Here is a 24,879-nt window from a genome sequence, read left to right on the forward strand (position 1 = left end):
CTTAATTTCCCTTCATTCAATTAGCACTGAGACTGTAAAACTGACTGCAGATGAATAAAACTGAGATGTATTTTCCTGTATTTCTGGTTGCTCAGATGACTTCATTTTACATAATTGCAATTTTATGTGAACATATGTCCTCTTGAACATACATCCTTCTTTGTCTTTTTGTTCTGTCTTGGCTTAGAGCTGTGCTTTCTTTCTATCTCAGCCTCTCTCCTCAAAGCTATATTTCATGAATCAAGACTGACCATTTGGGGACTTAATACCAACTTCACTTTAGGGCATTATTTTCCAACATGTAGCCAGTGGACTCCTTCCACAAAAATAACCTTGAAAGATGTTTAGAAGGCAGATTTCTTGCCCTTGCCCTGAAATAATCAGAGTAGGTTTAAGGGGGAATGTGCTTTTATAAGCATTCTACAGAAACATACATCTATTGCAAATTGTTTTTTTAGCAGCTACTTTGCTAAGAATGGTTTGAATTTCTTAATTCTTTAATTCTTAATTTCTTAATTCTTTCTTAATTTCTTCAATAATAAATGTGCTCATAAAACAACAAAAAATTAAACACCAAAGAAAAATGGGCTAATATATAAAATGAAATTTCACCAGATAATTACAAATGGACAAAAAACTTAATTAATATGTTGAGATGTTATTTTAAAGTATTTTATACTTCATATTTACCAATTTAATTAGTAATAACTAACATTTATGATCATTTACTGTGTGTTAAACACGATGTGTTTTATATGAATAATTCTCACAACTCTCCATTAACAGGCACTCAGTCTTATTTCTTATAGCTAATAAGAATCCAAAAAAATTAATAATTCTTACCTAGTCTGGGTCTATACTCAGCTTTAACATACTGCATTACAATTATATATATTCAGTATTGGTAAGGATGGACACTCTAACACTGACCTGAATATTCTCATTAGTACAATCTTCCTGGAGAAGACGTGGCAGTATTGACTGAAAGACACAATCTTATAATACAATATAGCACCAAAATTTAATTTCTGGAAATTTATCCTAGTAAGAATGAAAGCAAACACATCAAGCCCTGTATGTGCTAGTCATTCTATTATAAGTGGTTTGTATTTGCCCTATTTAATCCTTACAAAACCTAAGAGGTAGATACTATTTATTATAAGCTCTTCGTTCCAGATTAGAATTGAGCTGAAGAAAGTTATTAATAACTTGTCTAAAATCATTGATGGTGATGCAACTATAATTGAACCTACATCTAAGCTTCAAAACCCACATTATTCAGTATTAGTGGAACACATATAAAGTGAATAATTAAAGATTTATTCCAAGAAGAATGTACAAAGACATAAATAATAGGGAATAATTAGAACCATTCTAGATGTCCAAAATGGAAAATGATTGAATTAATCATGGTGTAGCCATATAATAGAATAATATGTTGAAATTTTAAAAAATGATATAGTGAGGAGTGTGATGTATAGAACCTAATCTCAGTTCAATAAAATTGTGTGTGGGTCTCTGTTTATGTAGACATATATGTATCTATATCTGAAGAAAGACTGCACAAGAATGAGAAAGCACCCCTGTGAATACCCACATGAATGATAATATAATAGGATAACAACAACTGATGCTGACACTGCTGGTCCCTGCACCACACTTTAAGTAGTATGGACAGAGAGGACCATGAACGTGTTTAAATCAAGACAGCAACAACTCACCAGTTATTAAAATGTTAAAGCTCTATAAAATAAGACACTCTTACGAAGCAAAGGAGATTTTTAATATAGGATCTGCGTTGTCAAGAACAAGGCTCCCAAATTTAAAGTGAGGACTGAACTGTGTCAGATGATTTCAAAGAATTCCAACAGTAATTTGTGCATGTGGATCAAGACTAACTCTGAATGATGTTAATAAAAAAATGGTTGATTTTTAGGAGTGATTTATTCAAAGTTTACAGTTAAACTGTTTTAAATATAAGTAAAGTCAATAATTTGAACTCTAATTAACATACCTTAATATTACTACACTTCCAGGAGACAAGTTTTCAAATTCTATTTCTTGAATATATTCATTGGGCCCTTTTGTGGCAACTCCAGCTTGTTTAACAATTTTACTTTCATTAAGCTTGAAAAAAATATGAAAATCCATTCAACAAATAATTCTCATGACCTTAAAATATTCAACATAATAGAAAGAGGTGAATCCCAAATACCTGAATATGTTCTCTAATTTCTACTGTTATATTTGGTAACCCACTGATTGAATTCTCATTTTTCTTATAAGGTTTTGTATTTCTCTCAATAGTTCTAGCTTCAAGAACTACTTCTTCAATTTTGCCTACAAATATATTAAAAAGTTAACAAAAAATTGTTCCTAATGTACATTCAAAATTTAAATAATAATATTACCAACCATAGCAAATTTTTTTAAAAACTGAATGACAAAATACGAAATACACTTAAAATCACAATTTGTAGACTTAACAGATGGAAATGTTTTAAGAATCATCACTGATCGATACAAAACCTGAGATAATACTGTACAGTGATGAAGTTCTGTAAAAGTAACTATGAAGGGATGGGGCTGGGAGCATGGGTCAGTAGTAGAGCAGGTGCTAAGCATGCAGGAGGCCTGGGTTCAATCCCCAGCATCAAAAATAGAAAATAGGGCTGAGGTTGTGGCTCAAAGGTAGAGTGCTCACCTAGCACATGTGAGGCACTGGGTTCAATCCTCAGCACCACATAAAAACAAATAAATAAAATAAAATCATCGTATCCATTGACAACTAAAAAAAAATAGAAAATAAACACAAAAATCTATGAATATTAATAAAGATTCATTAAGATTACTGAATATAAATTTAACAGTTAAGGAAAGTAAAGAATATTTAACACTAAAACTATTCAGGTTGATAATATTTAAAGATTGGAATTATACATATTTCGCAACCAGCAATGAACACTTATAGAATATGATTATTTTTATGAGACTCTCCAAAGTCGTACTGTTGCTGCTTACACAGAATCATGCTATGCTATCATATACTATCTGTAATAACAAGAAAATAAAATATAATTATCTAGAAAAAAGTCTAGAAATAATAACATATCTCAGGGATATAGTTTATAATTAAGTATCAAAAGAGAGACAGAATATGATTGTTATATGTTTAGAAAGAAAAATCAGTGAGTATGTATAGGTTTTTCAAAGAGGTGGAACTTTAGTCCTTGAAGGATATAAATCATATACAGATAGAAATAAGACTTCTTGGGAAACAGTGAATACATCTATTTGGCTGAAAAAGTAGAGTAATGCAGGGCTAGAATAGTAGATGGGAATGGATTGCAAGGAATCATAAGTATCATGTTAGACTATTTCCCATTTTTGTTTATATATGTGTATGTGTGCAAATGCAATGCATACTTATACACACATATGTACATGTGTGTCACACATATAAAAAGAAATATTTATCTATGTCATAGTATAAGACAAATACATGTTCATTGTATACATATTAAGGGAAAACAGAATGTATTAAGATGTAAACAAACCATGTAAAAATTCAAAAAAAGGTTAATATTTGAGTGTATTTCTGTCCAGATTTTGTTCCATGCAATAGAAATTTAAGTTATCCAAAATTTGTAATTCCTCTTATTAACTACATTCACACTTGCATTTGTTATATAGAACATATAATGATGATGTATATGGCATTATAGTATAATTTAATATAATTATATAATTACAATAACAATTTTTAGATTACATTACCAGGGATACACATTTGAGGTACTTCCTTGCTGTAAAATAAAGTTTTGGGATTCCTGAAAGCAGTTCGAGATACAGCCACAGCAGACTGATGGATACTGGGTGAATGTCTGGTTACGGCCACTACATCTTTATCAACCTGATCCACATACACCTGAGAAGTGAAAAAAAAGCACTTAATTACCACTCAAATTGGGAATGAGTGCTCAAACTGATAAGTCTTTCCCGGTAAACTTTCAGAAAGATATTTAGAAAACTTGGTCTCTTGCCTGAATAAAGCCCTTGGCTCCAAGCTCTTGATGAAGTTTATTGATAGCACACCTGGTTGCAATAATTCCACTTTGGAAATTGACATCACCGGTATTTGATGGGGATGCTCCAGGATTCCACTTAGTATAAAACTGTTCTTCAGAAACCACTGATATCTGGAGAATGGTAAAACTTGGCCATGTATACATTTTAATTACAATGAGAGTTTTTTGATAAAAATGTTAATCATATGAATTTTAAAAAACAACACAGAAACAAACCTGATGAGGTACTAGTTCATCATAGCCTCGTGTACTTCCACTAGCACAACATGCCATAGAAACAATTGTGGTACTTGGGAGAGCATCATAGGCTGATTTATGCTAGGAAACAATTAAAAAGCAAAATATACTTTCTTTCAAAGGAAAAGCACTGTATCATAATAAAATAAATAAGTAAAATTCTGTATCATAATGAAATAAAAAATAATTACACAAATACTTTCTATAAGATACATTAATTTGTTCTACAACAAAAGAACATCTTTAAAACCATAAGCTATAATTGCTTTTAAATCTAAGATACTATTTTGAAGTATGTGGATATTCATGCCACAAAATAGCAGATAAGTAAACATCAAAATATCTAGCAAAATAAGTAGATACAAGAAATGGAATGATGCTTACCACAATAGGACACTCGTTATCATGGGTAATATCCATAAACAGAGCATGTGCAATAGCCGGCATTAAGGGTCTCAAGCAGGGCTGAACAAAAGATCCAACAGGTTCTCCTCCATATCGGTAAACTAACCTGCCCTCTTCATGACTATTATATGCACTCATTGCCTCTGCAGAGCATTACAGAACATTTTAACAATGTCTATTACTTATGTCCAAGAAAAGGTTAAATTTCACAATTGATTTTTAAAATAAAGAACACATCAGTATAATCAAAAATAAAACTTCTTTAAGCAATTTCCCAAGTAATTAATGATAATTACTAAATGTCTACTAGTTTAAGTGACCAAAGTAGTCTTTTATAACTTAGGGGGAGAGATGGCTCAGATAGAAAAAAGTAAACCTCAGGTGTTTATTGAGATGTTAGCTATACAAAAATCTATAGGAAAAAAATCTAAAGATTATATCATACACCCAGGTAGAAAATGAAGAACAGATTTGTATATTTTTAACAACAAAAAATGGTTTTGATTGGGAGCCATTAGATCATCCTTCCAACCTTGTGATTTGAAATGAGATCTTTTACCCCAAAGTAGAAATATTTACTGATAAAAATAGATTGAGTTAGATTGGAAACTCTCACATAGACTATCCAAAAGAATATTAATTATATTGAAAATTATTAAGAATTACATTAAAAAACTACTAAATGCCTTTTAGTACACTTAAACAAAAGCTGAAGTTTTAAATGGGAAAGACACTTCAACAAGCCTACCTCTTATTAAGGAACTAATGCCCAGTCTAGTAACAAAGATATTGTCCAGTTCTTTGTTTCCCGTGAACAGTTCAGCTACTACATATAAATTGGTTTGTAATTTCCTAGTGGCATCCAACATGTCCTAAAAAAAGCACAGTCACACATGTAAAAGAGAGAAAAGTGAAACAGGTAGGAAGGGAGGAGACAAGACTAGGCATGGGTTTAACACAAAAAGATACATATGGTAAGACAAAATGAAAATTCAGAAAGAATTCCAAATGAAGTTTGATGTTCAAATGTGACAAAACAACAAACAGAACCAACAAACATAGGGAATATGAGAATATGTAGAGTAAAGCAGTTAAAAAGAAGTTTAGATTTAGCAAAGATAGGGACACAAGGGAGAAAAGAAGTAGAAAAATGTTAGTGCTTTTAAAAAATGTAACCTGTATCACTGCAATTCTGCCAGTATTTCTCCCTGCTTCTTGTTTATATATATATATATATATATATTAATTTGTAGTTGGACACAATACCTTTATTTTATTTACTTTTATGTGGTGCTGAGGATCGAACCCAGGGCCTTGCACGTGCTAGGTGAGTGCTCTAAAGCTGAGTCACAACCCCAGCCCTTGTTTGTTTTTAATATCTAGTCAGACTGTTAATTTCCAGGTGGTTTCCTAAGTAATTAATGGTAAATTCCTTCCTGGTGAATTATTTAGGTATTGTAAAATTTAGGTCTGACTGACCAAATTGAAGCCTGCAGATAACAAACTCTTAAGCCACTGAGTCCCATTTTCAATTCTGTAAATATTCCAATAAAATTGACATAGGTACATTAAAACAGGTAAAAAAAATCATAATCTAGAGCTTACATATATTAATCAAATTTATATTATTATATAATTAATCATATTATATAATATGTATTCTATGTTGTATACTCTAAGTTTTTATATGCATTCCATATATGGGATTATAGGACAAAATAGATTAAACTCGTTACAATTTCTACCTCTGTGACTTATGATCTACATTGATGCTACACAGAATCAGAAAATAGTAGCTTATAATAAAAAAATTAGATTGGTTCCAAAAATGTTTTAACATATCCTTACATAAAAGATAACAAAATACCTGGAATCCTAACAAGTACAATCCTAGAGGATTTTATAACTTAAAATTAAGTGAATTAAGTTAGCTTTAACATTTAGTTGTGCCATAATGTTATAAGTATATATTTGTATGTATGTACATACATGTATATATTTTTTTGCTATTGTTAAAGCACAATATGAAGACAAAGAGCTGCCATTGGGGGAGGTAAATTATGTTCTATCAGCCAATGTTCTTATTTCATGTTTACTTAATTAATGTTTACTAAATCCCTCAAAAATCAAATCAATTTTTCATCACAGGACTTGAGACATATATATTATAGAAAATTATTAAAATAGGTATTTTTGAGATAAGCATGTATTTCCAAAAAATTGTTGCTAGGAAGCTATCAAGGATCATATTAACAAAATTAAAATTATAAGTATTTATATACAAAGTTGTATTAGGTAGAAGATAATATTATAAATATTGGCATTATTCAAAAGTTGCTTTAAAAAGCCCAAAAGAGGAATAGACAATAGTTATATTTACACTTTTGTTTTCATAAATAATTGATAAAAATGGAATTTTTGACAAATATGATCTCTCTTCCTGAATTCTTCCTGAATTAAAATTTAAAAATTAACTTGCTAAACATTTTATAACCCAGTATTCCTTAATAATTGCATTTAGAGATTGTTAGAATCATTCAAATTATTCAAAAATATAATTCAATGCCAAATCAATGCTTGTGTTCAACTAGCTATCTTTATAGTCTACTTGAGGAAAGCTGGGAAGAAATCTTGAATATCCTTGCTTAATGTGGATGAATTGTTTTTCTATACCTCAGCTACATGAAGAGGTGTTGATTGGCAGTTATCAGGACGCACTCCCTGGAAATAAGTTGCAGTTATTTCAGTATATTTTTTCATATGTGCCCAGAGATAAGGACAGTCCTCTAGTTTATTTCCATAGCATAATTTAACACTGTCTCCCCAACAAATCAGTTCTCTCCTTAAATAAACATCTGAACCTGTTAAAAAAAAAGTTTGTTTTCAATGGCTTAAGAAAGAATAAAAACATTTACTTCAAGGAATTATACCATTTTAAAACTGCATTATTTCTACCATAAATTATTTATTGGCTAAAATCATATCTAAAATGATATAGGACAAAGTTTTCTATCTTATATATATGTGGCAAAAATTACACCTTATAGTCTCTTCTAAAAGTTTGAGCTCAATTTCAAAATTCCAAGTTATTTCCTGAGAAAAAATACTGATAGTATTATCACAGACTCTTATAACTATAGTTCTACCAAAACATTTTAAGGCTCCGTCTCCAACTTGCTACTAAATTTTGGCAAGAGGTTATATTAAATTCATGGCATATAGAAGAATTTCTTTTTTTCATTTAGAATGGTTAGAAAAGAAAGGGCAGAAATACTTAAGCCCAAGATATAACAGCATATAAGATTTCTGAATCAATTCTAAGATCACAGTAATAAACTACTAATTCTAAACTGTTGAAAAAAATACATATCAAGGTGTTTCCTATAAAATGCTTCCTGGCAATAACATGGTTGTTGAAAACAAGATGCTAGAGTAAGTGAGGGGAACCTGAAAAAAAATTAGTTTCTGGTATAACTGCCTTTCAAACACCTTAATACCTCTCTGGCCAGTGGTTGAAAATCTCTCTTATGTAGATGTAATTATAACAGCATTAGTTTCAAAGTTCTACCTCCTTTTCTTCTCTCTCAAATTGGTGAAACAGTTTAAAAACCTCTAGCCTAGTGGGGAAACAAATAAAAAAAACAGATCATATTGAACTCTCTATGAAATTTTTTTCCTGTCCATTGAGAAGTCAAAAGTGATGTACCTGGTTCAGCAAAGTTCCGAAAAGGATCATCTCCCATCACTCATCCATTATGTGCCATGAAAAAACAAGCTTTATTTGGAAGGTGAATCATGGATTCTTCTGCAGATAAGGCCATTTCTTCAAATGGGAAAGTAAAATACCTATAGAGATAAAATTAAATATTAAATCCACACAGAGAAACTGCTTGGAGAGAATCTGAATTAGCAACATTAAAAATTAAACTTTCCTTATGAGTATAATAAATAAAATTAGTGTGACACCATTTACGGGGAAAAAAACTTTGATATAGGTGAAAAATCAATAAACATTATTTACCTCCACAAATGGCAGTAAATCTAATAGGATCTGATGAATGGAGTTAACATTGTAGCATATATAATGCTAACATTTTAAGGAATTTTTAAAATCTCTCTTAAAATCACAAAAAAACAATTGAGATATTGATGCTACTTCTCAAAGGCTTTTACTATCTTCTAGTTGCCCAATTTATGTTACATTTTACCTCTAAAGTAAAGAACTATGTGGTTGGGGTATAGCTCAATGGTAGATGGCTTGTAGTGCTCCTGGGCCCAATCCCCAGCAAAGTTAAAAAAAAAAGTTTAAAAAAAAAGAGGAGGAGGAGAAAATAAGGATCTAAATGCTTGCTCAATTTGATTAACACTGTATTTACCACTAACTGCTATGGTTTGAGTGTGTCTCTCAAAAGTTCATGTGCTGGAATCTTAATTTCTTAATGTGAGAGTGTTAGAAGATAGGCATTATATTTAGTACTTGGGTCATATGAGTGGAGTCCTCATGAATGAATTAATGCCTTTCTTGTGTGAGACTCACACAAGGGACTGGATTAGTTATTAAGAGAGTGGGTTGTTAGAAAGTAAGACTGCCCCTTCTGCTTTGTCTCTTTCATATGTGTTCACTTGCCCTTCCCCTTTATATCAAGAGTTGAAGCAGCTGGAGGTGCTTACCAGAAGCTGAGTACATGCTAGTGTAACACTCTTAGACTTCTCAAGTCTCCAGAACCTTGAACAAAACTAAATCTTGCTTCTTTTTTTTAATATTTATTTTTTAGTTGTAGTTGGGCACAACGACACAACTATTTTATTTATTTATTTTTATGTGGTGTTAAGGATTGAATTCAGGGACTCACCCATGCTAGACTCTACCACTGAGCCACAACCCCAGCCCCTAAACCTTGTTTCTTATGAATTACCCAACATCAAGTATTTTGTTACCATAACAGAAAACAGACTAAGACACTAAGTATGCAGACCTGCAGAAACATTAATGTAAATAACAACAACTATAAATTTGTTCATATGGATGGTCATTTTTCGAACTAAAGATTTTCCTAACACAATAAAGCCTAATACCAAATCAAAACTCTCATAGTTTAAGAAATGTACTGAAGTTGTGCTTTAAAGGAAACATTTAGGTTAATTCACAGTTAAAAACAAATTTTAGTTTTTAATCATTCATGAAAAGAAAAGAAAATGGAATACCTGGTAACTAAAGAATATCTTCTAGTGACAGGTCCTAGTTTAGGACCATGGCCAGCCAGTCGTTCATAATACACATTTCCCAAAAGGCAATTAACTGTCTGGAAAACATTAAATTATATTGCATGGTCATCAACAATTAAAAAATAGTTTAAAGACTCAAAGAAAAGCAATAAATATAGGTAAAACCTGTTCCTGATGATAATTCATGAGTTGATGCTTCTCTGAATTCAATTCATCAATTCTATTATGGAACCAATTACAGCATTCTTCAATCGCAGCTGGCCCATTGCTAGAACAGATAAAGCAATACAAACCTATTTAATGTTTTTTACAAAACTTACAAATAAAATTTTTCTAACAAGGGTCATAGAAATCTTAATCATCAGAATCTTATTATGACTGAAAAACTTTCCAACAGTAAAGACTGTTACATACATGCACAGGAATATGTCCTGGCACAAATAAAAAACATGAATATGTGATGTGCTGAAGTAGAATTATGGTGCCTATTTCATTTCATATGAAGGATTTCAATAAGCTCTTTGAAAATTATACTATCCATAATGGTTTATAAGTAGTAGCAGTATTTATTTCACAAAGAAAACAAACAACATACTCATGTGGTATAAAAGTCGCTAGTGCAATGTTCATATACACAGTGCAGCCAAGCCTTCTGTATTCAGGATCCTGAATAATCTTCAGATGCTGCTTCGGATCAGACTTGGTTACTCTCCTATTTCCTGAAAGAAGAAAAGATGAGTGCTTAAATGCAAATATTCACAGGGAGATTATAACTGTCATTGATTTTAAATTTTTTAAAATATTTATTTTTTAGTTGTAGTTGTACACAATACCTTTATTTTACCTATTTTTATGTGGTGCTGAGGATCAAACCCAGGGTCTTGCATGTGCTAGGTGAATGCTCTACCACTGAGCCACAACCCCCACCCCTGATTTCAAATTTTAAATATACAATTATTTCATAGAAAATAAAACAAATATTAATTCCATAACCATCTTTCTACTCCTCCATCCTCCTGCTTATCATCTCCATACAACATATCATACACATACACACAGTGCGTGGGGGTAACACACAGAGACAAAAATATCATTATAAAACAAAAAACAAACATAGGGATTGTTATCAGTTCAACTCAAGCCCCACTTTTTTGCTCTCAGTCAATGTCCACTACTACTATTGCTTCTTCTTTTTTTAACACTGCTGGGAATAAAATTCAAGGCTTTATGAGTGCCAGGAAATACTCAACTCCTTCAGCCCTACTTATTAAACTTTATGACATCTGGACTTTGGTAGTAGCATTTTCTTCTCAAGTGCTACCAAATAGTCTAACCTCGGGAGTTGTGTTTCCTCAAAGATTACTTCCAATTCTAGAGTAAATCTTATTAAAAACTTGACTTTCTTTGCTTTCTCTGAAAGAAGTACTTGTGATGGAAGGCAGATCTGAGCCAACTCTAAATGGAAGTAGGCCCTTTGGAGAACACTTGGTGCAATTTCACTGATCTGAGACCACTCCATTGCTTTTGCGGATGTCTGACTCAGAGAGAATTCTGTTATACTGAGGAATTTATTGGGTGAAACAGCCCCAGGTTCAAACACAACTCCTAGGAGATGGAGAGAGATACCAGTGCCCCAACTAGTCTTGAGGTGCCAGCTGCCTCCAGGAGGAAGAATTACTGGGCAAGTGGTAAGTCACCAATTAGGCTAACTTCCCCAACAGCCTCCTTCTTCTAGTTTTCCTTTGAAGAACCCTTCCTCACAATAAATTCCTTTGGCCTGTTTCTTTATAAATAAAGCATTTGTGGGCTTTTTCCTTTGTTATATACTAGGTTTAATTTTCCATTAATTAATTAATTTGTCCTTGTTTTATTCTAAAGAGACCTTGAAATGGCTTACAAAAACATAAGCAAAAAAATAAAACAGATTCTTAAAACCCAGTTTCTAAGGTTCATCTGGAAGAGTAAAACTGCTAAAAAATGCTTGAGAAAGAAAAAAACAAATCTATACCAGTAGTATCAATAAATAATTTTTAGTATTGATAGAATTGAAGCCAGATAAATGGAAAACACAGATAAAAGCCTAAAGTATATTTAGGATATGGCTATACACTAAGAAGTATTATATTAATACTTCTTAGTGTATAGCCATATTTGTATTTCAAATCAGTGTAAAATTATGGATTATCAACTTAACTACATTTTAAAAATAAAGCTAAATACCTTTTTCATGTGATACACATTAATTGTAGCTTCATAAAATATTTTATTGGAAAATATGAATAATATTATTAGAAAAAAACAGTATGTTTATGAAAAGCCTTTTCTAAACATGATGTGAAAAGCCATAAAAGAAAAGACTGACTACATTGAAAATAAACAGCACCATAAGCAGTAGTTAAAAGATCAACAGCATACTAAGAAAATATATTTAACACCTATATAATAAGGAACCATCAATAATAATGAATCAATTTGAAAAGGACAAACAGGCCAATATAAAATGGGAAGAAATACTAACACACAATTAGTGCTAGAAATGTAAGTGGCTAATTAACATGTGAAAAGATACTTCATTAACATAAAAAGAAATATCAACTAAGACAAGATATTTAACCATACATACCAAGATTGAAAAAAGATTTCAAAGATTATTGGTATCACATGTTGGTGAGAGTTTTTCAAAAAATGTGAGTAGGTATAATTTTATTTATTTATTTTTTTTCTTTTGAAATGCGGTTTTTAATTTTTATGAAGTCCAATTTATCAGTTTGTATTTTATAGATTATCCTTTCAATATAGTTTTTGAGACCTCTGTGCAATTTGAGATCTTTTTTTATTGTTGATTGTTCAAAACATTACATAGTTCTTGATATATCATATTACACACTTTGATTCAAGTGGGTTATGAACTCCCATTTTTACCCCATATACAGATTGCAGAATCACATCAGTTACACTTCCATTGATTTATATATTGCCACACTAGTGTCTGTTGTATTCTGCTGCCTTTCCTATCCTTTACTATCCCCCTTCCCCTCCCCTCCCCTCACCTCTTCTCTCTCTACCCCCTCTACTACAGTTCATATCTCTTCCTTGTATTATTTTTCCCTTTCCCCTCGCTTCCTCTTGTATGTAATTTTGTATAACCCTGAGGGTCTCCTTCCATTTTATGATTCTATACCTAGCAGACCCAAAAGTGTCTACAAAGGAACTATTAGAACTAATCAATGAATTCAGCAAAGTGGCAGGATATAAAATCAACATATATAAATCAAAGGCATTCCTGTATATCAGCGACAAATCCTCTGAAATGGAAATGAGGACAACCACTCCATTCACAATATCCTCAAAAAAAATAAAATACTTGGTAATCAACCTAACAAAAGAAGTGAAAGAATTATACAATGAAAACTACAGAACCCTAAAGAGAGAAATAGAAGAAGATCTTAGAAGATGGAAAAATATACCCTGTTCATGGATAGGCAGAACTAACATCATCAAAATGGCTATATTACCAAAAGTTCTCTATAGGTTTAATGCAATGCCAATCAAAATCCCAATGGCATTTCTTATAGAAATAGAGAAAGCAATCATGAAATTCATATGGAAAAATAACAGACCCAGAATAGCAAAAACAATGCTAAGCAGGAAATATGAATCAGGCGGTATAGCGATTTCAGACTTCAAACTATACTACAGAGCAATAGTAACAAAAACAGCATGGTACTGGTACCAAAACAGGCGGGTGGACCAATGGTACAGAATAGAGGACACAGAAACCAATCCACAAAACTACAACTATCTTATATTTGATAAAGGGGCTAAAAGCATGCAATGAAGGAAGGATAGCATCTTCAACAAATGGTGCTGGGAAAACTGGAAATCCATATGCAACAAAATTAAACTGAATCCCTTTCTCTCGCCATGCACAAAAGTTAACTCAAAATGGATCAAGGAGCTTGATATCAAATCAGAGACACAGCATCTGATAGAAGAAAAAGTTGGCTACGATCTACATACTGTAGGGTCGGGCTCCAAATTCCTCAATAGGACACCCATAGCACAAGAGTTAATAACTAGAATCAACAAATGGGACTTACTCAAACTAAAAAGTTTTTTTCTCAGCAAAAGAAACAATAAGAGAGGTAAATAGGGAGCCTACATCCTGGGAACAAATCTTTACTCCTCACACTTCAGGTATAATTTTAAAAAATTAATTTGATGATATCTATTGTATTTGAAATTTGCATATATCCTTTGACCTACTTGTTTTACATATAACAATTTATCCTTTAGATCTACTTATATAGCAAATAAACATACATATACAGGGTGTATTTTAGATAGTACTGCTTATAAGAATATAAGTTCCATTAGGGCAAGGTTCTTGCTATGTGTGCCACTGAGTTCTCATGCCTGAGTGTCCAGCACACAGTAGGTGGATCAATAAAAATGCATTGAATGAAAGAATTACAAAAAAATAGGGGAAAAAAGCTAGTTAAACTACTCTTTTTATTTTTAAGCATTTGTTTGTCTGTTTGTTTATTTATCTGTCTATCTATTTTTAATAGATAGATAGACTGAAAATGGAACCCAGTGCCTCACACGTGCAAGACAAGCACTCTACCACTGAGTCACAATCCCAACCAGTTAAACAGTTAAAGTATGTTAAAAGAGTGTATTGCTACTTGTGAGTAAAGAGAAATAACTATAATAAATTCATATTGTCAACTAATGAACAAATTAAATAGTCCATGCTTTAGTTTAATGTATATAACATATATACAAATATAAAATGAGTATATATATATATATATATATATATATATATATATATATATATATATATATATATTTTACAGAGAGAATTATGTAAAACCACATGTAAAATCTGAATTTCTTTCAAAAATAATCTGAAAGGAAACACAGAAACTATTACTTGGTAGTTCCCTCAAAATATGTTTTGTAGGAGGGGAAGTTGCACATTGTATTTTATTATATTTTGAACTATTTGGGGCTTTTTCTCTTTATAATGAGCACACATATTACATATAGATGATACTACTTATTAATATTAAAGGAGAGAGAAATTTTTGGTGAATGAAATATGAAGCAAAATCAGGACTAAAATTTCCTGTATTATGGTGATACATACTTGTAAAAGTTGATGCCTGAATCTAACTGAGTTCTTAAATGTAAAGGAAAACTCATTTCTACTTCAAAGACAGTATATTTGGGTCCTATTCTAGTTTTGGTCTCTGGACAAGGAAGAAAATTTCCTATTTTAAAAGAACCCCTCCAGGGTCCCCAAACATCCTCCCTGCTGGGCTGTCCCATACTACTTGCAGATACTTTCTTCATAATCCTTTCTAATTTGTCTCCTAAAAACCTCAAGTTCTCTTTGAGTATGTTTTTTTTTCTCTTATTTTGTTAAGGGGACACTGATTAACTAGATTAGTTACATCCTTAACTGAATATTTACTTCTTTACCTTTTATTAATAGCTAATATCTAGCTTCAGTCTCACAAGTTGTAAGGAGGGTGTTTTTGGTGAACATCATGGGTGAAAGTCCCTCTTGCATAGTTAAGATTCTTACCTTAGACAGAAAAAGATTCACATTTCTCAATTTCAAAGCCTTGTTCAAGCCTTTCTCAGCTGAAGTAACCTGCTCTACTAATTCCCATTCATGCTTTTGACAAATATATGCTGAGTTTGACTATATTCTGAGCATTCTGCCAACAATAAAATGAAAATTGGGTTTATTATTAGAGCATGCCCTTTAGATGTTTCAGCTTCCAGAATCAGTTTTCAAATACCAAAAATAACAAACATATTGTATCAAAACAACAGATTTAATGAATATTAACCAAGAAAAAAAGGAGTTATCCTTTTAAAAGTAATATTAAATTTCTTAAAATTGTTAGGAACAATCTACTGCATCTATTTACCTTGTGTTAGAAGTCTTCTAAATTGTTCAACTGCTTTGTGAACATCTACTTGGAAAAATTCCCAGAGTTGGATCTTTGGAAAAAATATCCTCCCAAATTATTTTTCGAATACACTGAAAAATTTTAACAGTTAAAATATGTTTTTAAATACTTCACCAAATATTGTTTAACATATTAAAATACTGACAATAAATAATTTTCAGCTGTATATTTAATTTGTACTTAAGAAATTCTGTTATTTTGATTTAGTGTGGTATTACTGTATAAATACCTACATTCATGTGTTGATCATTTTAAATCAAAGCAGGCATTCCTTTTTCTTTTTATTTCCCTTCTGCAACATCACAGGAAAAATGCCAGAGTGCTCTGTCTAAGAACCAGGCAGGTTTTAAGTGTGGAGAATTTACAAGATTATATGCAGATTCTGGATGTTCCTGGATCCATTTACTATTAGCAGCTTAAAACAAAAAAAATAAATTTGAACGAAAGAAAACTCATATCTTATAATTAAATTGAAAATGGTATCTATGTTAAGTTTAAAGATGAAATATCAATATCTACCACCCACTTCCTTCTATATTTAGATATCGATATTTTATACTGATTCAGTTTTATGAAAAAAAAAAAACTTTGGTTTTGGTATCTTCCTATACACTTGTTTTTTAACTTAAATATTGCTTAGGAAAATACGAAGGAAGAAAAATTATTTCTTTCACAAGTAACATTTTTGCACAGCTAATCCTGAAGGTTAAAATATGTTGTTTTTATGAGATTGAGAAATTGCTAATTTAATTTTTTAAATAGACAAAAGTTAGACCCAATTTGTTTTATGTTCCCAATGGACTAATGCCCCCTGAATTCATACTGAGGAATTCAAGTGGTTAGAAAAATGGAAAGTAATACCTACTGCACACCCAGAATTGTTCTATGCAGTTAAATATACTTTGTTATTCTTCATTTCCTCTCACACAAAACAGAACATACTGTTATGTTCCTCTTATAGAGGAGGAACTAAGGCTCAAGGGTTGAGTAATTTGGCCAGAGGAATTAATGTAAGTCTCTCTTCAGAATCTGCAATCGTGACCACTTTGCTGTGCTGATGAGATGACCATGTTTGTGTCTTATTTACTCAGTGAGCACACTTACAGAATTTTAGAATCAGTATCATTTTTAGTTTCTGTCATTTATTTAGTAAGCAATTTAGTTATTATTTATTTATACCCACAATAAATAAACACTTAGGTGAAATCAGAATATATAAGGAACAGAGATCATATAATAAAAGTGAAATTAAAGCCCAGCTTGGTGTGCACATCTGTAATCTTAGCTATGTAAGAGGCTGAGACAGGAGGATCAAGAGGTTATAAGCCAGCATGGGCAACTTAGTGAGACCCTGTCTCAATATAAAATAAAAAGGGCTGGGGATATAACTCAGTGGCAGAATAACTTACTTAGACTGCACAAGGCCCAAGTACTGCCAAAAAAAAAAAAAAGTTAAACTAATAGTTCTCCAAATTTGTACCAAGATACTGCCCCCTAGATTTATCATCACTTTCACTGAAATTCAAGTTAAAAAGAGAAAATGTAGTCATATTTGTATCCTATTAGGATTTTCACTTACTGGTGATGTAACCTAATGGTAGAGTCTCATGAGCAAGGCCCTGGGTTTGATTCTGAAGACTGTGCATGTGTGCGTGGGCGCGCGCGCGCGCACACACACACACACACACACACACACACAGATCTCTATGTTAAGGATAAATGACAAGGATATCCTGATTTTTTTTCTTTTGGTATGTTGCCCTAACTATTCTTGAATTAGTAGGCTCAAACAATCTTTCTGCCTCAGATTCCGAAGAGCCTGGCCATCTTCATGTCTGACTCTACCCAATTGTTTTGAAGGGTAAAATCTTAAAACTCTGTTTATTTTCTCAATATTTTGATACAAAATCAAGTGGTAAGTGAAAGAATTCTAAACATTAGGTAGTGTAAGTATTTTTCTAATTGTACATGAAAGAGAAATCCACTCTATAGACTTCTGGAGTGCAGTAGTATAGAACTCAGCGAGCACTATCCCCAGCAAAACAATTGGTGAGAATGATAAAATACAATCATCTAAAGTCTCTGAAAATTATCCTGTGAACATTTAGCATATGGAGAGCATTTATCTAATGTAAGAACAGTAATTGTCTCGCAATATGATCAATAGCAACACATATACTAGACCATGCACTTAGAAGGCATAGCTTCCCTTTACCATCTTCTCTGGGTGGGATATGACACAGGAATTGGAGCAGCCATATTTGATTAAAAGCTGTAAGCAAAGCAATGGAGACAGCAGAGCTACAAGAGAAACAACCTCCTTTCCCTGTACCATTGAGCTAGTACTCTAGTCCTGAAATGCCTACCTAATCTTTTGTAAAATCTACATACAATCTCAATGTTAAGTCACTTTTTCTGTCTCCCTGTTACAGCTACCTAAGCCATATTCTAACTTTTACCATTTGTAACTAATACAATGCCATCACATGATTTGATGAACTTGACATAAATGATATTATAGATGCCTAAGTAATTACCAATACTGTCAATTTTAGAAATAATGAGTACTTAGTTGTTTAGATTACAATGGCTTCACTGTAGACTTTGAAACCTGGTTTCCAGGAACACAAAGAAACACCAAATTTTAGAATATATCTATTTTTTCAACCTAATTTTGCTGCTATTGTTGGAGATTATCATCTATATAGATGAAATTGATCAATAAATTTTTTAAATGTTTTCATAATTCCTATGTTTACTTGGAAAATACCTCATAAAATTTCTTGAATTTTTGAACCACCCAGGATTCCTGTTCCATACATATGCAAATTAGTGGTCTCCACACTCTTCAACATTGTGGCCCACACAATATTTTGTAAGGTATAATGGGTTAAACTGAATACATGCCCAGAGGCATTATCAGTCCAGACTCAGTTGCTAAGACAGGTAAGAGGAATAACTATCTCCTTGAAGATCATCAGTTGAGAAAATTTGGTACATTTTATAGAACTCTATAGAGCTAAGGTATCTTGGGAACAAAAATAGTCTTTTTTGGTGCTAGAGATGATCTAAAGCTCTTTTAATATGTGAAGGATATAACTTCTGAGGATTTACGGATAATTTTCTCCCCAGTAGTAGAAATCATGTAGTTCTTTTCATACATGCTACAGTACCAGATATTTTGCTATACAGAATATGTTTGTTAGTTTGGAAAGTATTAATACTCTATGTTGAGATATGATTATTAGGTCCTTTCTATCATGACTCTTTTTATAAACATCACATACAAATTATATATTGACTATATCCTCAACAAGCACTGCCTTCTTGGAACAAAAAAAAAGTGATACTATATACAATGATATTTGAAGTTGAAAGACATTATCATCATGTATGTCTATAAAATTTACATTACATAAGGAATGAGGATGTGGCTTGACAGTGAAATGCTTGCCTAACAGTTTTGAAGTCCTGAGTTCAGTTCCCATCACTGAAACAAACTGTTATATAAAATATCGAGGAATGAAATAATCAAAATTTAATATTCTCATCAAAATTAATGAAGTTCATTCCAGTATGATTTTAGACAACATCTGTAATACAAAGAATATTCCATTCTTTTTTCAGTTTTTCCATGACCTGTCCAACATCATGCCAAGTATACTTTTTATTAGGTCTTGAGAAATCAGGATTTAATTCTAACTGATCAGCAAGGGAGTAGCACGACCTGGATAGTCCGAGTGTCTGCAGTGGGGTGAAATGAATCATGTTGTAACCTGAAAAGCAAGACAACAAAGACCACTGTAAGAAAAAACAAACAAAACCAAATTAAAATTAAACAAACAAAACCAAACTAAAATTAAGAAAAATATCAATGTAAACTTTCTTAAGTAAAATAAAAAGGCTACCATGCTATTGGAAAAGGAGTCAATGACTTAGGTTCAAATTCTAGCTGTACCAAAAGAGACTTCAAGGAAGTCCACTTATATCTTTCAGAATATCAGTGTCCTCATCTACAAGACTAGGGTAATAAAATAGTGTACTAGAAAAAAAAATCACAAAACAATGCTTAGTTATTATTAGGAATTCAACTTCTATTTGATGAATAGATATATTTATACACAAAAATATCAGTATATACTCATCTCCTATATTTTGATGTTTCACAGTACTAATAGTACATAGTTATGCCAGTGAACTTTTCATTCCTTTCTTCATCCTACATTTAACTTGAAAATAGAAAATTAATGTTACTCCTATTTTATGTAAGAGTAAAATAAGTTTTATCTTATTGTAAGTATTGTTGGCAGCTCATGCCTTCCATGTGGTAAGTCAATATTTATTAATTAAAATTACATAATAATATATTTCCTCTACATTTTAATAGTTTGCTACTGGTTTTATATGTCAAAGCAAAAAATCTCAGAAATAACAATGATCACATTTTATCATAAATGTCCTTAATTTGAACCACATAACTTGACATTTTTATGGATTAAAAAGGGTCAACTTTAAAAATTTTCATATGCTTCTATTTTTGTATGGTTCATATAATTATTAAATATATTAAGAGGCAAAATTAGAAGTAGGAGCAAAATCTCTGAATTCTGTATTTCAGAGCATAATTACATTTATTTTAAAAAAAAAGAAAAGGAAAAGAAAGCAAGCTGACATCACCTGACACTTTTGCAACCCTCAGTCTGTCTTCCCATTTATCCAAAGGTCCTAAACACTTGGCTAAGAATGTCTGGAGAGTAACACAGTCCAAGGGTAACAAGTGATCATCACTGCCAACACGTAAAACAGCGTCCACAACCATGTAACCTCCACCACTTTTCTCATTTCTAAGAAAAAAAAAAAGCAAAATAAAACTTTCCATTTAATGAGAGGGAAAAAGTGAGATTAATTTAGTATCTGAATAAGTGGAAGGAACTATCCTATTTAAAATTATATTATTTCTAACACATACAATAGTTTACAAAGTTGCAACAAAACTTAATGCAAAGCAATTTTTACCCATTCTGCATTATTACACAGTTAATACTACATTGTACAATAACTATATAATTATACCACATACAATATACATAATATCTAATAATGTTGTTTTAATGAAAAAAAATGTACTAGAATTTATCAGAAATAGCCAGCACACTTAAATAAATATCATCCTATAATCAGGTTGTAGGAAAAGACTAGATAATCTCATAGAAATTGAAGAACCATTTTCTATTTGTGTGTCAAAAAGCAATGTAAAAATTATAGTGCCATGGTTGATAACTTTTTATAAATTACATAACTTCAAGTTTTACAATGAATTAACTTTTTTCCCCATATACAGAACACCTAACTTCACTTACCCTTGAAGGAAGTAATACTGAAATGATCCCGATTGTTGCAGATTAAGTTTACAATATTTATCAGAATCATCTTCTCTTTCTGTCAGATTTTCCCAGTCCAAGGAACGGAATTTTTCTCTATTAAGTGTTTCTCCAGGAAATGGGTTGTTTGTATACACAGTAACTGCTTTACCCTGCAAAGATGGGCCTAATCGGAATTGTAGTGCAAACCCTAAATAAAAAACATATTTTAAAAAATTATGTTAAAAATACTGTTTTATTTAAAGAATTATGAAAACTAAGATTCTGATTTAGCTGCATTTTGTTTTACCAAGTACAGTAAACATTGTGGAACCATCTGCTTCACAATGTCCTGTTTCTTTCCCTGTAAACTGATTCCTATTCACATAGTTACTTTAAGATGTGAAAATTTATACATCCTTATTTATATTGATCTCCTCAATCCCTCACAGCACCCTACCCTCACCCCTAAATTGACTTGTGCAGAGGTAGGCATCTGAGTGAAGATGTTGTCCAGTATTTTTCAAACTGCAGCAGAGAAAGTGAGTTTCTCTATGGTGTCAAGAGTATGAGGTTGCATATAAAACTTGGGAGGTATACTGGGACAACTATCCTACTCTACAAAGAAAACAAGTCTTCAGTGAAAGAAGTCAAACTCAAAAGAGGCAGAGTTTGAACTTTTCACAATTCTGAAGGCATGTGAGCCCCATATTGATATCTGCTGAAATACAGTGGTATGCTAACAAAGATGTACCAACTGACTGGGGTGGTGGGAAACACTAACTTGTAGTACTTGTTGACTTCTTGATAAGAACAATTCCACCATGGGTAATCTAAAGCTATCGAAGCCACATCATTGAATGTGGAATCAGAAGGGAAGTACACATTGGTTCTTCTGAGTACATGAACCTCCACATGAACTGCTATACCTACTCATCATGATTTAGTTATTAAAATCTTTGGTGGAATCCTGACACCCAAGATATTCCCATTCTTTCCCAAGTTTTACTATTTCTATTAAACTATACCCGAGACTTGTATTGCAAGTACTTATCATTAGAGGCAACAACAACAAAACCCCATTATAATTAAAACTTTACTGTTGAAGAGTTTTGGTTGGTTTAAGGAGGACTTTGAACTTTTGTTACAATTGTTAGAATGTGAAAGTTTTGACTACACTCCAGTCTGTTAGAAATATAAAGCTTCTAAATATGATTTATCTCAATTAATGATAGGCAAAAAACTGAAGGCAACAGGAAATTTAGTTAAGTATAATTTTTAATACTTAGGAATATTTTTGAGAAGATAGGAAATACTAATAGTTATAATGACTGAGTTATTAAATAGCCAATAAAATAACAAAACATTAAAGACTGAGCACCTATTGGGAACAAAATAGAAAATTATTCCACCCTTGCAGTGCTGGAGTTCTAGAGAAGAAAGAGCATATTAAACAATGAACTTCACAAATAAATAAGTAAAGGAGGGGACATATATTGAGAAAAAAAAGGGGAAATAAGTATTTTAAGGACAATGGAGGAGAGGAAAGATGTTTATGTGGTGGCAGGAATTTTAAATAGGATGGTAATTGAGAAGTGAAAGGGTTTGAGAGAAGTAAGGTAATTGGTCACATCTCTATTATGGCCATCTAGGGAAAGCACTGACTATGCGAAGAAAGTAGGACAATAAAACTAGTATTTAAGTATGTGCTGGTTTCAGAAATGACAAGCAGCTTAGTATAGCTGGGTTGGAATAAGGTGAGGAAAAGAAAAAAGAAAGGAAACAGGTAATTAGATCATACAGACCTTCTAGGCCACGGTAAGTATTTTGGCTTCTCTTATCAGAATGAGAACACAAAGAAAAAGTTCTTGAAGGAAATTATTAGTGTTGCTCCCATGAATATGTGAATAAAGGAGGAAAATAGCCTTAATGCTGAATATGGAAAAAGATTCAATGGTCTGAATAGAAGATTAAATGAGCCACAATATTCCCTTCAGCAAAAGCCTAGTTCAGAGCAAGACCCTTACTCTTCAATTCTATGAAATGTAAGAAAAGGTTGAATTTAGCACAGGTGGGCTCATGAGGTTTAAGGAAAGAAGATATCCTAATATAAAAATCAAAGCAGATTCCAAGGTGGCAGCTGCAGTATGAAGATCTAAGATTATTGATGAAGATGAAGGTGGCTATATTAAACTGATTTTACATGTAGATGAAACAGTCTTATAGTGCCATCTAGGAGTTTTTCATAGCTACAGAGAAGTCAATGCATGACTTAAGAGGCAGGCTGACACTTGTTAGGGCTTATGCAACTGGTGAATTTATGTCAAAGTCAGTATTCATCATTCTGAGAATCCTAGAAACCCTAGGAATTACACTATATCCACTTTGACTGTACTCTATAAGTAGAACAGCAAAGCCTGGATGATAGCAAATCTGTTTACAACATGGTTTACCGAATATTTTTAAACCCACTGTTGAGACCTTCTGTTCAGAAAAAAAAAAAAAAGTTTCTTTTCAAAATATTACTGCTCATTGACAATGCACCTGGTCATATCAGAGTTCTGATGCAGAAGTACAATGAGATTAATGTTTGCATGCCTGTTTAAAAAAGCATTCATTCTGTAGCCCATGGATCAAGGAATAATTCTGACTGTTAAGTATATATATATATATATATATATATATATATATATATATATATATATATATATATATATTCAGTGGTACTAGGAATTGAACCCAGGTAAGTTCTTTTAGTGATATCCCCAGCCCTTGCTTTTAAATTTCTGTTTTGTTTTGAGGCAGGATCTCACTAAGTTGCTCAAACTGGCCTCGAACTTGTGATCTACCTCTTGCTTCAGCCAGCTGAGTTTCTGGAGTTAACGATGTATACCATTGTGCCCTGGTAAGTCTTCATTATTTAAGAAATACATTTTGTAAGACTAAAGTTGGCATCAATAGTGATGGATCTGGGTAAAGTAAACTGAAAACTTCTCAAAAGGATTTGCCATTCTAGGTGCTTCTAAGAACATTCACGATTCATGGAAAGAGGTCAAAATATCAAGTTTAAAGGCATTTGAAAAAAGTGTAGTTCAATCCTCATGGATGACTCTGAGGGCTTAAGATTCAGTGATGTAAATGCTTGCACATGTGATGAAAACAGCAAAATAACTAGAATTATAAGTGGCGCCTGAAGATATGGCAGAATTGCTGTAATTTATTTATAACTTTAATGGATGAATAGTTGTTTTGTATGATGAGTAAAGACAGTAGTTTCTTGAAATGGAAACTACTGGTAGATGCTGTGTATACTGTTGAAATGACACAAAGGATTAAGAATAGTCACAAATTTGGTTGATAAAGCAATGGCAGGGTTTGAGAAGACTCACTTCAGTTTTGAAAGAAGGTCTGTTGTAGGTAAAATGCTAGGAGTGTCCCATGCTATAGAAAATTTTTGTGAAAGTCGATTGAGATGGCAAAATTCAATGTGACCTTATTTTAAGAAATAGCTATAGCCACTCCAACTTTCAGCAACCACTGTGCTGATCAGTCAGTAGGAATCAACATTGAGAA

At 32.0% G+C, this 24,879-nt stretch overlaps 1 pseudogene; it reads right to left on the reverse strand.

Moving 5' to 3' along the window:
* LOC143403649 (glycogen debranching enzyme-like) overlaps positions 1-21,406 on the reverse strand; it is a 61,925-nt pseudogene extending 40,519 nt beyond the window's left edge.
* Positions 21,407-24,879: the final 3,473 nt, after the last annotated feature.

Source organism: Callospermophilus lateralis, chromosome 7 (assembly GCF_048772815.1).
Source record: "Callospermophilus lateralis isolate mCalLat2 chromosome 7, mCalLat2.hap1, whole genome shotgun sequence".
In the NCBI taxonomy this organism is placed as follows: Eukaryota; Metazoa; Chordata; class Mammalia; order Rodentia; family Sciuridae; genus Callospermophilus; species Callospermophilus lateralis.